Source organism: Ochotona curzoniae, unplaced genomic scaffold, assembly GCF_017591425.1.
Source record: "Ochotona curzoniae isolate NIBS_2020 unplaced genomic scaffold, NIBS_Ocur_1.0 contig_3498, whole genome shotgun sequence".
NCBI classification, from domain to species: domain Eukaryota; kingdom Metazoa; phylum Chordata; class Mammalia; order Lagomorpha; family Ochotonidae; genus Ochotona; species Ochotona curzoniae.
The window spans coordinates 42,936,392-42,949,673 of NW_024465885.1; the positions used below are offsets into that span (position 1 = coordinate 42,936,392).

Below are 13,282 nucleotides of genomic sequence, written 5' to 3' on the forward strand. Positions count from 1 at the left end.
ATCTAGTAACATGTCATTTAACTTCATGGCATTGTAACTTTCTATTTTTCTTTCTATTGTTGATTTTGTATTATGACTTTTCATTTAAGGGGATGTGCAATAGCTGTAAAATGGAGACTAACATCCAGATGTGAGGATGCAATGCAGTATGCATTTCTACTTTCAGACAAAGTTGGACTTACAATGAAACTGTTCACTATATCTTGACAATAGGGTGCTGTACTCTCTGCCATTGTCCATTTCTGCAATGATGGACATATTACTGTGTATGAAGAACTATATTTTAGTAATGATATAGAGGAACTAGGTCAGGGGGAGGGAGTTTGGGAGGGGATAAGGGAAATGCCAGGAGCCTATTGAACTGTATCATAACATGATAATAATAATAATAATAAAATGTAAAAAATAAAATAAAATAAAAAGTTGGGTCTATTCTGCCACTTCAGACTTGCAAAGAAAACTTAGGAGCCAAGCTGGGATGCCTATATAAACACCTGGTCAAGTCCCAGCTGTTCCACTTCGGATCAAACTTTCTGTTAATGCACGTGGGAAAGCAGCAGAAGATGGCCCAAGTCCTTGGACCACTGCAACCTGTGTGGGAGATGCAGAAGGGATTCTATATTCCTGGGCCAGCCCTGTCTTTGTTGGCTATTTGGATGTAATTAGCAGACAGAAGATCACTCCTCCTCCCTTCCCATTTCTCTATAACTTTGCTTTTCAAATTAAAAAAATCTTTTTGTATTGTGTAATATGCTTTTATTCATTAACACTGACCCACGTCAACACCAATGTAGATATACGAAAAGTGTCTTTGAAGCATTTCTGTACATTATATAAAGAAAAATTGCATAGATTTCAAATGTTTTTGCACAAAAATAAACACCTTTTCATTTCCTTATTTACTTGATTCTCCCAAGGCGGCATGGCAGTCTCAAGATGTACTGAGATGTGGGTCCGGCGCGGTGGCGCAAGTGGTTAAAGGTCCTCGCCTTGCACGCCCGGGATCCCATATGGGCGCCGGTTCTAATCCCGGCAGCCCCGCTTCCCTTCCAGCTCCCTGCCTGTGGCCTGGGAAAGCAGTCGAGGACGGCCCAAAGCTTTGGGACCCTGCACCCGCGTGGGAGACCCAGAAGAGGCTCCTGGCTTCGGGATCGGCATAGCATCAGCCGTTGTGCTCACTAGGGGAGTGAATCATCGGACGCAAGATCTTCCTCTCTGTCTCTCCTTTCTGTATATCCGCCTTTCCAATAAAAAAATAATAAAAATAAATCTTAAAAAAAAAAAAAGATGGAGGGGTATGGGGAGGGGTGGGGGGAATCCCCAGCGCCTATAAAACTGTACTACACAATACAGTGTAAGCAACAAAAAAAAAAAAAAAAAAAAAAAAGATGTACTGAGATGTGCAGCAGGTGCCAGGGTACCGTGTTTGCAATAATTTGAATTACAGTCAGCTTCTTCAAGGATTTACCTAATTGTCAGCAGTTACTGTGTATAAAGTTCCAAGATGTAGTGTGTTTGTCTGAGCTCAGCCATCCCTGCATAGTAGCATGCATATAAATAAGGCTAATATGCAAAGTAATTCTCCAGCACAACAAGTGCTCATTCATAAAGTGAAAAACATGTTTATTAACTTTCAAACTCCCTTCAAACAAGGCCACATAAAAATTCTTAGCATTTTGACTATACATGTCTATATCTTCTACATAGTTACAACAGTGTATAATATAATTTAGTTACTCATAATACATTGTTTTAATACATCATTAGTTCTGTTAAACGTAAGCACTTTCAAACCAATACGTGAACAATTTCCTCTGAATACACTTATAGCATAAGATGCTCCTTATTAAGAGGTATATGATCTGAGTATTAATATTTGCTAAAGTTTGGTATTTTGTGCAGCATTTTCTTTTTCACTTTGATCATAAACAAACAAACAAAAATCCTTAAGAATACTGAAATTCAGTGAGTCAAATCTAGAGACGTGATTTTAACTGCTGAATCAAATTCATAGATAACACTACAGTGCTACTACAGACCTTATGAAATTAAGACTGCCCGGGAATTCAAAGGTGCCAGCTTTGAGTTTCTCGGGGGGTGCTGATAGAAAGGAAAATGCTAAAATGCCTCGTTGCCTCTCATCTGGAGAAATACCAGAGCCCACATACTCTAACTCGGCCATTCTAGGTAACTCAGTGGAGGTGCGCGATGCGACTTAGCCCTTGCTGGTTGCTGCAGCACTGACTTGGTGCAAAACAGAAGATTTGCATACGTTGATCTGCATCTTAATTACAAGCTATATTAAAGGTTTTTATAAAAATGTTTTGGTTATATTTCATCCCCAAAGAGTTCATTTGATGCTTGAGTTACAGCACCAATTTTTTAATTACTTATCAGTGAAATGAACGTATACTCCTGAAGATGACTACTGGGTCAAAAGGTTGTTTCGGTAATATGATTAAACTAGAATACTAAAAAATAAGTTACCTGTGCAGAGACCTCTGAAGGGATCAAAAAGTAAAATTATATACCTAAAAAAGTTTTAGGGGAAATAAACCCATCACCCGTAAGATTAAACAGTGTTTGCTATGTTGTAATCCCATTCATTAGGCTGCAAATGGACCACAACACTATGCTCGTTCACCTCGTTTTCCACATCGCTGCTGTCGCTCCCCTCGTAGTCTGAAGACTCCATCTGTTCTGATGGGAGCTGGATTCTGACAGCGCTCCGAAGGACTGGGCACTGCAGGAAGCTAAAGGTCCAAGAATAGCGTGTACTCTGACGCCTCGTTTTCCTCTTGACTGCTGTCTGTGTCTGAGTCAGAGTCACCTTGAGAAGGAACAACTTTCTGCTTACACACGGGTCCACACATTTGCAGTGATAAGCATGGGAACAGGGGAGGATTTGCAATTTGTCTCCATCTTCATATTCATCTAAACAAATAGTACATACATGATACTCCTTTCTTGAATTTATGTATACGGAGTTTCTTAAGGGGATCTTTACGAAGCCTGCTTCTTCTGGCTCTATGTCTGTCCTGAACGAATTTCGTAAGTGTGAAAATCACAATGAGGACGAGGCAGATGCCTACTATGATGAAGAAGGGGATCCGGCAGTACTCCAGAGCAAGACTGAATTCTGGAACCAAGACAATATGGCCTCCATTTTCATATGTAAATTCATCTTTCCAGGAATTGGCTGACGATTCACCAATAAAGACTGATGGAATGTCAGTTTTCTTTAATACAACAATGTTCATTGGATCCCATGCTAATGAGGTCGTCAGAATCAACATTGTGAACTATGGCTGCTTTGTACCCTGCTCGCTGGACATTTAAAATCTTTAAATCAAAATTACAATCAAATCTTCTAATTAACGCAATAAACGCGCTGGACAAATTGTCTTTTAGTGGTGGAGGCACTATGGGTTCACAGGCATTCTCTGGCTTGCAGTTTATTTAAAAACCCTTTAAACCTTCTGTTGGAAATCTATAACCAAATCATGCTGGGAGATCATCAAATGTCTGAGATGCATTTTCAAAATTATATACTAAAATGTCTGCTTCTACAGGCACAAAATTTAAGAATGCAAAGAGCTGGACAGTCAAGATGGTATAGACCTGTGTGGCCGACAGCATGAGCATTCCTACGGGGAGCAGCCTATTGTCAAACCACCTGGAAGCCCGGGCCCTGGAACATTGTCAGGGTTGCCGGCCGCGTCGCTGTGGGAGATGCCCCTATCCTGACCGTGTGACTGAAGCTCCAGGCCAATCCCCCCAAAATCTTGAAAGATTGATATAGAGCCATTGTACAATAAGCTCCAGAGGAGAATGCATTGTCAGCTGAGAATGAGAGGCTGTGGAGTGAAGGCACTTGGAACCTTTGTTTGCAGCGGCACATCGCTGCCTGTGTTCCAGGTACTGAGCAGGGCAGAAGAGAGGTGATGGGAGTGAGTGCTCAGCACAGCGGAGTGTGGACCAGAGGGCAAGAACTGAGTCAAGAATTCCTGGGTAAAAACACTGATGGACTGATTGTCCAAGATCCTGATGCTCTCTGGACCTCAGGGGAGGAATGCAGAAAAACAGAGTTAATAAATTAAAAGTTGACCCGTGAGCATTTCTGCCCCAAAGACAGAGAATCCAAGGAGGCTCTGGTTAGAGAAAGAAAGGGGCCAATATTGTTAACTGAATGTGTCCTCCCCCGAAGTCCTACGTGGGAACCCAGTGTGCTGGTTTTTAGAGCGAGGGTCTTTAGGAGGTAATGCAGCTATGGGGAAAGAGTTTTTGAGCAGTATTAATGTTTTCACAGAGACCCCACCAAGGTTCCTCTACCCTTCTGACATATGAGGACACAGTGAGACAGTTTTGCATGAACTAGGAAGTAGGCCCTCACAGGCGGACTTGCTGGTCACTTGATCATGCACCTGCTGGCCCCCAGAGCTGAGAGAATCACATTTCTGTTGTCTACAAGCCATCTGCTCTATGTTGCTTTCTTATGGGAGGCAAAAGGGGCTAAGATCATCATGAAGGCACTAGTCACAAAGAAATGAATTTTCTGCAAGGATGAAACAGCCCAGAGACTTACAGAAATGAATTCCTTGGATTCTTCCCTGATCTCTGGGCACTGTGGACTCCTGAGCCTGGAACAGAAGCTGGGATAGATTATAAATATGTCCTTTTCCCACTTGTATCCAGTCCCTTCAAGGTCTCCTTGTAGCTCTGACTCCCCCAACATGTGAGAGAGCTCAACCAAGATTAACCTTGCCCCCTTCTCAATCCTCAGCTGAACTGGGACAGGTGGGAGAGCCTGGATGAGACTGCAGGAACCATATTGGCTTATCTGCGGACTCGTGAGCAATAACACTGGGATCCTTTGAGTTTCTAGTGGTTATGTCACTAGCCAATACAGCATCCACACTGGAAATCCAGTAAGGCAAGGGTTATGGGCTGACAGAACTTACACTCTGTCAGTAAGAAATATGGGGAAGAAATATGGTAGGGTAACAGATAGGCCATCTAGTGGTGGAGGCTTTCAGGTATACAAGAAAACCAGCGACTGCAGTGAGCACCTACTGTGCACTAGGCCACTTGGTGACATGAAGTGGGGAGGTGGCAGTCACTGCTAGTCGCCTGCCCAATGCATATTCTTCGTTCCCTGTGTTACAAAAAGTTTTCTTTGGGTAAGGGAGCAATATACTCAGCTTCAAAACAATACTTCCTGACCTCCTTTGCTATATGGGAGGCCCATGAGACACAGTTTTTGTTTGTTTGTTTGTTTGTTTGTTTGTTTTTAAAATTTATTTATTTATTGGAAAGTCAGATATACAGAGAGAGGAGGAGAGACAGAGAGGAAGATCTTCCGTCCATGATTCATTCCCCAAGTGAGCCGCAATGGCCGATGCTATGCCGATCCGAAGCCAGGATCCAGGAACTTCTTCCAGGTATCCCATACAGGTGCAGGGTCCCAAAGTTTTGGGCCGTCCTCGACTGCTTTCCCAGGCCATAAGCAGGGAGCTGGATGGGAAGTGGAGCTGCTGGGATTAGAACGGGCAGCCATATGGGATCCCGAGGCGTTCAAGGTGAGGACTTTAGCCACTAGGCCACGCCGCTTGGCCCGAGACACAGTTTTGACCAAGCAGATTTGTTGTGATGGATCAAGCTTTTAAGAAAACCCTTTGCATTTGGGATAGGCAAGTAGCTATGTTAGGGTCACAAGCTGGAAGTTACACCTCCCCTGCTCTATGTAATACTATTTACCCACCTATCAGTCAAAAAGTTTTTAAAAAATTTTTTAAATGATACAGTTCCATAGGCTCAGGGATTTCCCCTCCCACCTTCCCCACAGTCAAATGATCTTTTCCCCATGATGTACCTACCCTTACCTGGGACCTGGGGTCAACATCAGTTAACCACTCCCCTTCCCAAACTCATAAGAAGCCCAGAAATGGTTCTCTCCCTCTCAATCTCTCTCTCTCCTTCCAGCAGACATGGAGAAGGCGGAGTAGAAACACATGTCTCTCCCTCCTACTTTGCCCTCCCGAATGTGTCCTATGTGGATCTGTGATTTCCTCACCTTTTAAATTAATTTTATCACCTTGTAGGTTGTTTTTATGTCTATGCTTAGAACACTTAAGTATGAGGCGAGACCCTGGAAAACAGATATTAGACCCAACATAGCTCGCAACAGAGTCAGAGGTATGTGGTCCCTTCTGGGATGGGCATTGCGCTATTTGCTCTACTACTTCTTGATTCCCAAGCAGAGACTGAGATGGGCGGAGTTATTATAGCCAACTTTCTACAAGGACAACCAAGAGAACTCCAAAAACCTGGAATCTGACACTGTTTAGCCTCTGAACTAACATCATGAAATGCTTACCCCAGATGTCATGTTGCATGAGGAGTTAAAAATAAACTCCTAGATCATTCACACCTTACAGATCTGAAATTTTAGAACATAAATCCAGTGTTCCCAAGTAATGCACTGAAGATTCCTTGTTTAACACATTAGAAATCAGGATTCACAGAGCTCAAGAGCTGGGATCAACAGTGTGGCAAATAATTATGTTGATGCTCCCTAATGAATTCTACTTCCCAGAATCCACACGCTTCTATAATCCATCTCCCACCCCATGCCCCACTCCCACATATTAATTCTGAGTTTGGCCATGTGACTTTCTGTGACCAATGGGACATAAGCAAGTATGATAAAAACAGGTTTCATAAATGCAAATGCTTTCATACTGGAGTTTTCCATTTTGCAACTGTCCCTCCCTCTATCCTATGAAAACAGCTTGTCTTTACACAACTGTCACTTGAGAAGGGCCAGGTGGGGGAAAGGCCACCCAGAGAAAGAAGTCAACTGTCCCAAGCATTCCAGACATTCCTCTTGAGGCCACAGGCATGTGAGTATGGACATTGGGACCAGGGAGCCCTCACTGCAACCACATAAATGATACCTTCCGAAGACCAGCAGAAGAGTCGTCCACCAGAGCACATCCAAACTGCAGAACTGCTAAACAAATCCCTAGTTATTACTCTAAGCCACTAAGTACTTGGGTGGTTTACTGCCACCATGCTGTGGGCAGATCTCAAGTAAATCTGAGCTGGAGGCATGGGTGCTTTATTCCCCCAGCTGTGTGGCTGCAGCACAGGGTGAATTTAAGCTGGGCAGTCTGGACAGCCCAGGCACCAATGATGCTGGACAAAGCCCATGGGCTGTCTGGAGGTGCAATCTGGGAACTTGGTAGTGTGGGGTTACAAGGAGTCTGGGGGATGGCACAGGTGGGGATGAGCAGGGACCTGAGGGTTCATGTCCAGGTGATGAATGACTTATCTGGGACTTACATGGACAAAGCCACTCTACTTGAAGGGCTACGACATGAAACTCACCCACAAGTGTCAGGAAACGGGGTAGATACTGTAAGTTGGGCCATGAAGCTCACAAATACATGAGTGAATCAGATCTGGGGGTAAAATCTGAGTGGGACTATGTGGGTTCACCATATGGAACAGCAGTCTGTTGGCATGCACAACAACATCTGTGGCTTGGAAGAGGACTGGTTGGGGAGCTAAGCTAAGGGGATACCCTGGCTGGGCTGGAATTCCTGCTGTTGAATGCAAGAGCCCTAAAATGGGGCATTGGCCTGGGCTGGACATGGTTGCAATCTCCCTTGGCATGGGTGTGGACTAGGTCTAGGGAGTGCCAAGCTGGGCTAGACTCCAGCACCCACTAGTACTCTTAAGAGTCAGGGTGGGTGTAGAATGGGCTGGGCTGGGCCTAGCATGGTAGCATAGCAGCTAAAGTCCTCACTTTTCATATGCCAGGATCCCACATAGGTGCCAATTCTAATTCCAGCGACCCCTACTTCCCATCCAGCTCCCTGCTTGTGGCCTGGGAGAGCAGTCGAGGATGGCCCAAAGCCTTGGGACCCTGCAGCCATGCGGGAGACCCGAGAGAGGCTCCTGGCTTCGAATTGGTGTATCTCCAGCTGTTGGGGCCCCTTAGGGAGTGAATCAATGGATGGAAGACTTTCTTCTCTCCTCCTATCCTCTCTGTGTATCTGATTTTCCAAGAATTTTTTTGTTTTTTTTTAAGAATGGGCTAGGCTAGGTTTCAGCTCCTGCTGAACCATGTGAGAGCTGTCTGGGCATGGACCAGATGTGGCCAGGCTGCAACACCCAACAATAAGAACCAGAAAGGGTATGGGCCAATTGGGCAGGGACACCATTCCTGTCAGGACAAGAAGTGGACAAAGTCAATCTAAGCCAAGGACGCACCACTGTGTGCAAAGTCTGCCACTGGGAAGACCTGGTAGAGGAGCTTGGTGAACTCCTTTGTCAGGCTGCAGTTTGTGCAGGTAAGTGCAAAAACCAAGGCAAGGAGCAGTCCAAACCGGACCAGGTTACAAATCGCACCAGCACACGTGTGGGTCAGGTCTGAGGGTCGGCCAGTTTGTAACATCCACTGGCAGATTTGAGCACCAGGATGGGGTGCAGGAGAGGCCAGGTTGGGCTGTAACATCAGCCAGTTCACACTGGAGCTAGGCTCAGTGGGCAAGGGTAGACAGAAGCACCAACTAGAAGCTGGGGGCAGGTTGGATTGAATTAGGCTAAAGCACCCACTGGTGGATGCTGAGGTGAGATGAGCCATACCAGTCTAGGGGCAGAGGGTGCCGAGTCCATGAGCCCCAGGAATGGAGGAGCCCTTTGGGCCCACCTTCAGGACGGGTGCTACATCTGTGAGCCCCAGGTGTGGGGTGTGTGGCAGGGCTTGGGTGGGGTTCCAGTAGGATTTGGGTCACCTGGCCTAGGTTCTTGAACCCACCTGGAGGGGAAGTGCCATGTCCCATGAGCCCCAGGGTTGGGACTCTGGTTTGGCCTGGGTCACCAGGCCCTGGTCCATGGGCCCACCTAGGAGAACTGGGCCTCCTCAGTGTAAAGGATGGAGTGCAGAAAAGCAGGACATGGTGCGCATAGAGGAAATGATAGCCCATTGGGGCCTGCAGAGGACATTTGGTACCATAACAGAGAATGGACAACACAACATTTGGACAACTACCCCAGCCAAATGATGATAGCAAATAACTGGGCGAATGGAGATTCTAAGGTGGACTGTGTCAGCCGATGGACATTGGAAGGGATTCCTCATCCAGAGATTGGTAAGATGGACAGCATTCCAGAACTATCACACCACCTGGGCAGAACCCTTGGAGCATGTGCCACATTGTGACCCTGGGTTGATACTGGGTGGCCTTTCTCCATCCTTGGGTACTGGGATGGTTAGAAGGCTGGACATGGCCTAACCCTTTACCTCTCCCTTCCCCCCAGAAATGGGAAGAAGAAATAGAAAGTTTGGAAACAATGATCACACCCACTTCTCACTAACCCTAGATCCTCCCCACCCTGATCAACTATGCAAAAGTCATCTAAAACAACAATTTTTTCAAAGTTAAAAAAAGATGTCTAAAACTCAGCAGAAAAAAAAAATTGGAAGTCATGCATAATTTTTTCTTTTTTAAAAAGATTTACTTATTTTTATTGCAAAGTCAGATATACAGAGAGGAGGAGAGACAGAGAGGATCTTCCATCCAATGATTCACTCCCCAAGTGACTGAAACAGCCAGTGCTGTGCCGATCTGAAGCCGGGAGCCAGGATCCAGGAACTTCTCCCACGTGGCTGCAGGGTTCCAAGGCTTTGGACCATCCTCAACTGTTTTCCCAGGCCACAAGCAGGGAACTAGATGGGAAGTGGGGGCGCCAGGATTAGAACCAGTGCCCATGTGGGATCCTGGAGTGTTCAAGGCGAGGACTTTAGCCGCTAGGCCACGCTATCATGCCGGGCCCCATGCATAGTTTTTTTTCATGCATGTTCCTGAACGTTTAGATTTCAACTCTCCTAATAAATGGAAAAAGTACAATTTGGATGAAGAATTAAAGGCCAGGTTAGTAACCACTGCACCTGCCATTCTACTCTTGTGTTGCTCACACACAGTCTTCATCCTGGCTCCAAGTATGAAATTGCCATCACATTCCAGTGGCTTTGTTTTCCTGCTCCAAGCTCTGCCCTCCACACTGACAGGGTCATGTATTTGATGCTGCGTGTGGCTCCAGAGCCCACCTTGCTCTGTCCTACATATTCCACGGCCTCAAAGCTTTCTATACAAGTGCAGAATGAAGCCAAACCACAATGTCAGAGACCAAACCATTCACAAAGGGCATTTCATTTTTCATGATCACCAAATGGGACAGTTAAGGGGCAGCATTTCTGCCTAGGATATGCCACCTCACGATTTGGCAATCCTGATGCTGGGGTTTGGATGTGCACCACCCCTCCCTAAGGTATGCACAGTAGAAACAATTCCCAGTGTAGCAGTGTAGAGACGGGACTTTCCCAAAATGAGGGTGTGACACTGCCCTCATGAATGGATGAAGGTTGTGCTTTTGGAAGTGGCTTTGTTAGCAACCTAGACGTGGCCATCTCTTGCTATCTGTCTCTCTCACACGTGTGCTCTCTTACCCCCGCCTTCTGCTATGGGGTGCAGTGAGAAAACACTGGCCATATGGAAGTCCCTCCATCTTGGTTTCCCAGCTTTCAGAATTCTAATAAATGCATTTCTCTTCTTTATAAGTTAAATGACTGAATTTCAAAGACAATGTTATGGTAGCACATAATCGATTAAGATACTTTTATTAGCTAACCCAATAGCAAGACTTGTATCTTATCCTAAGGCCTGGCACCTGACACTCTCTCAAGACACACTTGAAGTATTTCAGTTGAGTTGGATATTTTCCATGGGTGACATCTGGTAAAGCAGTTGACACTGTTTGAAGTGCCCATGCCCCATACAACATGCGAGTCCTGGCTCTGCTTCCAGCTTCCTGCTGATGTTCACCCTGAAGGGCAACAGATGATGGCTCAAAGCATCCTGGCTCCTGTCACCCAGGTGAGAGGCCTGGATCACGTTTCTTATCCTAGCTTCATCCTGGTCTAGCTCTGGTTGTTGTGGGCATTTAGGGGAGTGAACCAAGGGACAGATGATCTCACTATGTACCTGACAGCCTCCTTGCCCTTCAAATAAAACTAAAGGTGCCTAGTAATGCGCCTGTGAAAGCAGCAGAAGATGGCTTGAGCACTTGAGTGCCTGCCACCCAGAGAGACTGGGACAGAGTACCTGGCTTCTGGCTTCCACCCAGTCAAACTCCAGCCATGGTGTCCATTTAGGAAGCGAGTCATCACATGGAAACTCTCTGAACCACTCTGCTTTTCAAATGAGTAAAATAAATCTCTTTTATAAAATAGAAAGAAGGAATAAATCCTTTTTAAAAGTAAGCGTTTCTGAAAACATCTTTCAACACATTCCTGTTTGGAGCTAGCAGGTATGGTCAGGGGCACAGGTCACTGTGAATGGGTGGGGGCATTCTCAGAGCCTTCCTCCCAAGGCCACAGCTGGTTCTGAGCTTCTCTTGTAGCATCTCAGTTTTTCCTGTGTGGTTTCACATCTCCAAGCTGGTTAGACCAGCTTCCTTACACAGCATCAAGGGAATGTCCCAACTGGGAAGTCCGACAGTGAGAGTCTAACCATATCCACTTAGAGGAAGTCATGGGGTCAGCCTAGTTTCAAGGGTAAGGGGGAAGAGATGTTGTGATGCAGTCCCTTAAGCTGTCACCTGCAACATTAGCATCCCATTTTGGAGCACTAGTTTAAGCTGCATGGACCCCTGGACATCCATGTGGAAGACCCAAATGGAGTTCAGGCTTCTTGGGTCAGCCAGGCCAGCACTGGCCATTGAGTCCATCTGGGGAGTAAGCTAGCTAGTGGGAGAGCTCTCTCTCTTCATCTTTCTCTGGCACTCTGCCTTTCAAATAAATAAAATAACTCTTTTAAAGAGTTATTTTTGGTTAAAATATAAATCTTAATTTTCATTTTCTTTGACTAAGAAGAGCGAGATCTTCCATTTGTTCATTCACCCCAAAAGCATACAACAGCTGGGGCTAGCCCAGGCCGAAACCAGGAACCAGGAATTCATTCCACGTCTCCCACATGGGTGACAGGGACCCAAATTCTGGAGTCATCTGCTGCTGCCTCGCGTCTCAAACAGCATCTTCACTGCTACACCAAACACCTGTCCCAGATGCTTGCAGATGCTCTGAGAGATTCAATAAGGACACAGCACGGAACAAAGACTTGTGTCTAAATCTGGGTGGCTCCCCCAACTAGGCTCTCTCCTTGAATATACTGCTTCGCTGCTACACTGGGAAAAATTTATGTCACAAGAAAGACTTTTCCAGAGTCTTCCAGAAAGAGGAAACCGGATACCATGGAAGAGATAGTCAAGCACTCAGCCTTCTCAGTGGAGTAAAATGAACAGGAAAGGAACAGTGGGTGTTTGTTTAAAGGCAGCTACCCGTAGTCTAGTGTGGGCTGGCACCTGATCATGCAAGGGAAGTTGAAAGGGGCAGACTGTGGCTGTACTTAGATTTGTTCTCTTTTCTCTCTGCAAGTCTAATTTCCTGTCACCAAAGAGAACTGCCTCTGGTTTGTACTAACTGCTGACTGTGCATGAATACAGGTAAGACTTTCCTGGGAGCTCATTGGCTAACCAACATCTCCTGTCACTCCCTTAACTCCCCGCTGGGCAATGGGGAGAACCCCCAACGGCTCGGGACAGAGGAACAGGCCTTTTCCAGAAACCTGCACTTGAGGTCAACCATCAGGTGATGAGGTCACTTCCCCACAACTCATGCCTCCGAAGGCAGCTTCCATTGCTTCTAGAAAGAGGTGAAGGAAGGAGAAACCTGATTGGAGAGGTTCCCATCTGGAGGGGGGAGATGGTGCAGGGAAGACAGCTCTATCCCTACCCTCCCGCCCTCACAGCTGCCAGAGGAGACAGAAGAGGAAGCAGCACAGGAGCCTCCTACTCTGTACCCATCGGGCTCTGTCGTGTTCTAGAGAATTCCACATGAGCTTGAGAGACAAGGCTTGCATGTGTGCTTTGAGATGTAACTGCAGAGAAGGGGTGCGGGGAGGGTACCTCAGTATGGGTGTTGGCTCCCCCAGAGATTGTCAAGACTGAAAAGTTTCTGCAGATAACTCTTATCCAGCAAGTAACTTCCATTTCTGTCTTTGTCTTGAGCTTGGCTGGTACTCGTGCAGCCTGGAGTGGAGACCAGGGTGGCCAAGAAGGGGTGCTGGCAGCAAAGGCAGGGATCATGCTATAAAGCATCTGAGGGTGTGAAGGTCCCTACTGGGTGCCAGCTGGGGTCCCCCCCCTCCTCCATGGG

General features: G+C 46.2%; 1 pseudogene; it reads right to left on the minus strand.

Moving 5' to 3' along the window:
- Positions 1 to 2,463: 2,463 nt before the first annotated feature.
- On the minus strand, positions 2,464 to 3,728 carry LOC121156905 (annotated as a pseudogene).
- Positions 3,729 to 13,282: the final 9,554 nt, after the last annotated feature.